This window comes from Coffea eugenioides, chromosome 7 (assembly GCF_003713205.1).
Source record: "Coffea eugenioides isolate CCC68of chromosome 7, Ceug_1.0, whole genome shotgun sequence".
In the NCBI taxonomy this organism is placed as follows: Eukaryota; Viridiplantae; Streptophyta; class Magnoliopsida; order Gentianales; family Rubiaceae; genus Coffea; species Coffea eugenioides.
In genome coordinates, this window is record NC_040041.1 from 12,140,197 (window position 1) to 12,143,857 (window position 3,661).

At 37.0% G+C, this 3,661-nt stretch overlaps 1 long non-coding RNA gene across 1 annotated transcript; it reads right to left on the bottom strand.

Moving 5' to 3' along the window:
• Positions 1–1,778: 1,778 nt before the first annotated feature.
• LOC113778634 lies at positions 1,779–2,253 on the bottom strand. The gene is made up of 2 exons (XR_003469300.1): positions 2,162–2,253; positions 1,779–2,040 (listed from the first exon to the last, which is right to left on the bottom strand). It is a non-coding gene; the product is annotated as an uncharacterized LOC113778634 (long non-coding RNA).
• Positions 2,254–3,661: the final 1,408 nt, after the last annotated feature.

Below are 3,661 nucleotides of genomic sequence, written 5' to 3' on the forward strand. Positions count from 1 at the left end.
AACATAACTTAGGGAGCTGATAACTTTAGCAATCACATCTTACATCGACAAAGCAGATATATAAAATCAACAAAACGAAACTCCTAGTGCCATTTCATATTGATGGGTAACTTGGCCCTAACAAGGAATATTAACCACAAAGCATCAATGATGATGTGAAAAAGTTGCAACTTCATTACTGTAATCTAAATTTATTCCCTCATGACTGTCAACCAGTGCGACCAAGAAGCATCTCCAGTCACTAGCATCTCTTACTACATTAATCTCAATCTCCAGCACCAAACCAACAAGAGGTAAATAGCTATGCCTCTTCTCATTTCCCTTTCAATTCAAATTAATGTCATCCCTTCACCTCGAGAACCACAGCCATGCTCAATTCCGCCCCACATTAGTGCATTTGTTTCAATGTTAGTTCATCCAAAACATGATTCAGTTAACGCAAGAAAATCTCATTCATTTGCCATGTTTGATCCAGTACAGAAACATGGTATTGAATTAAGCCTCCATTTGCCATGTTTGGTCTTTGCATCAGCAAATAATCTGTGATAGAATGAGAGCAATACCAATTTAACATTAGAAATTAACCAAAAAGATTGTTTAGTACCATTAATTGATATGAAGCGGTGCATGGCTTATTAGCGATAAAGGATTTTCAAAAGCGGTGCATGGCTTATTAACAAAACATGATTCTGTTGCTGCTTCAATTATCAGTTGATATACTTTGAAGGAAAGAGAGGATTTTCAAAAGTGAAGGCGGTACTTTAGTTCCCCGACTGAGCTTTAAGCCTACAGTCACTGCAAAACAGAAAACTCAGGTTCAGGACTTCACATTGCCTAACATTTTTTTCAGTCAATTATTTAGAAAGCCAAATCAATAATTGTTTCTGTTGTGCTTTTCTAACCTAAATCAGTAAGAAGATATCAAATTTTTCTGCTCAGTCTACAAGTACCAGAAGTGCCATAGAAACTATATTAGTTTTGGTTCAAAACACTGAAAAAGGAGAAGTTCTATAGCAATAATGATAATGAGTAGAACCCACAAGCGTGAAAGGCAGAGTGCTCCAGAATTGCCATGAAGGCAAACTCTTTGAGACAGCAAGATACAACGAGTAGCGCTAATTATAACTCTTTGACTCTTAAAATCTCAAATCATGGCATTTGGACATAAACTTCAGAAGAGGATAGTCTACCAAGTCTCTGATGCTTGAAAAAGGTCTTAAACCTGACAATTTTTTAAAGGATTTAATTAATTGATTGGATATTAAACTTCTTAAAACCCAATATTAAGCAGTGGAAGAAGATTATTGGTATTATAAATTATGTGTCAGTAAGTAAGACGGTAAGTAAGAGTCATTGATGAGGTTCCCTGTTGAGTTTTGGGCCTAAAATCACTGCAAAGCACAAAAATTCAAACTCAAGCCGGCGAATAGCATAGAATAAAGCTAATGGAAATTTTCAGATAATTGCAGGTTTTCTGTCATTGTAACTAAAGCCCCAAAAGGAGAAACTTACCATTAAAAAGGAAGCAACCAACAATCATAAAAGCAGAGAGAGCTTAAAAGCCTCTATCAAGGTGGATTCATTAAGAGCAGCAATTCACAACAAGCAGACTTGACTAACTACCAGAATTTGAGTGCAGGCAAAGCATTTCACATTGAGGCATTGAGAAACAATAGAGGTGTGGGCCACTGAGGCACAATAGAGATCCACATTTAATTGCTACCAAAACACCAGTTAGTTCTAACCTCTAATTCTGAGCAGTATGCTAGAGATGACAATTTGAGTTCTAAAACATGTAAATCAGCTCCTCATTATCATGACTACACATCACTGAATCATTTCGATAGTTTAAAAGAACCATAGCCCAATAGATATCTCAGACTTTGACCATCTGAGGCACAGAGGAAAAGAGAATGCCATCCTAGATGTTGCTATTCAGCCGAAGCAGGATCTTGTTCAGCAACGAATTGTAGGACTTTCAAAAAGTAAAGACAGTAGGTAAGAGCCATCGATGAGGTTCCTTGTTTGTGCCCAAAATCACTGCAAAGCACAAAAACTCAAACTGAAGGCGGCGAATAGCATAGAATAAAGCTAGTGGAAATTTTCAGATAATTGTAGCTTTTCTGTCATTGTAACTGAAGCCCCAAAAGGAGAAACTTACCTTAAAAAAAGAAGCAACCAACAATCATAAAAGCAGAGAGAGCTTAAAAGCCTCTATCAAGGTGGATTCATTAAGAGCAGCAATTCACAACAAGCCTACTATGGACAACTTCATATTACTCAACTGGGAAGAGTCTCCCACAAAATGGAAAAACTCTGGACTGTGAATTGGGATGGCAGCAGTCTGTTCTTAAAGCAAACAAAGAAACATGCATGAAGGAACCTTACCAACCATGTTGCAAAAGGAAAATGATCAAATAAATTCTCCGTCAAGAGAAACAGCAAATTTTGCATAGAGTTCAGCAATGTTAAAAAATGGCCAATGCTCAAAAGTTAAAAGCATGATTATGTGTATTCTGTTTTTCTAAGCAACAGTAGTCCATAAATTGACCAGAAATCCGAGAATGATGATAATGCAATTAAATAAACAAAATCTCATCTTATCAATCACGTCTTAAAAGAATAACTTATTTTGCAGGATGACAAAAAGGCTTCATAAATATGAAAGAATCTATAGTGATCTATCCATGACATACCAAGAACGATCCCTTGAGCACCTCTGTAGTATGAGCTTGTCAAGGTCTTGAACCTCTCTTGTCCAGCTGCAAAGGGTGTCATGAGCCCCATCAGATCACGGAGAACAAAATATGCAGTAATAGGACAGTGGAAATAAATAGCCAGAGGGGCGTACTATCATCAGAAAGTAGTAGCTTGGATTATTTATGAAAAAGGAGGCTAAGCTTATTTTAAGTCATGAATCAAGGATCCCAACAATAAATATCCATTAGCAGCACTAGGAAAAAGAGGAATACAAACCCAAATTGGGTCTGATCATGGTGAAGTAGGACTGATTGTCAGTTTCTAATCTTAAGGAGGAAGAAGTTGCATGATCAGCTGCGATGGCAAGACAAAACCTTCTGACAGATAAGAAGATTTACATATAATAACAACTTCTGGGGAAAATGTTAATTAGGATGGCACGGCATGTTGAGAACAGTAGAGAAAGTACAAACATTTGACTTGTACTACGTAAAGCGCAAAATGTCCTGCTGTATTTTGTGAAATTACAGCTAGTTCTATGTCCAAAGAGATTTACCACTTGAGCCTATGATAGGAAAAAAAAACAAATAAAAGTAAAGGTGTATCATCATATTTGCACAAAAGAACTTCATAAAGAGAATTCGGAAAGCTACCATAAACAGTTAGCAAAACTATAAATGATAGGATCTGCTTACCGGTATCCCAAATTGTAAGCTTCAACTTCTTCCCGCCAACAGTGAGCAGCTTGATCTTAAAATCCACACCTGGAATGAGGCACAAAATCGTCGGTTAGCAGATGCAGATTAAGCTGGCTCACAGATTCAACTCTATATTGGAGGGAGAATCCTTGTTGTCTGATAGGATACATAAAAAAAAAAAAGTGTTGGTGTATCGACCAGTCATGTAATTGTAGCCAAACAAACTGCAGATTCTAAGGATTTCACCAAGAGGAGGAAAGTTC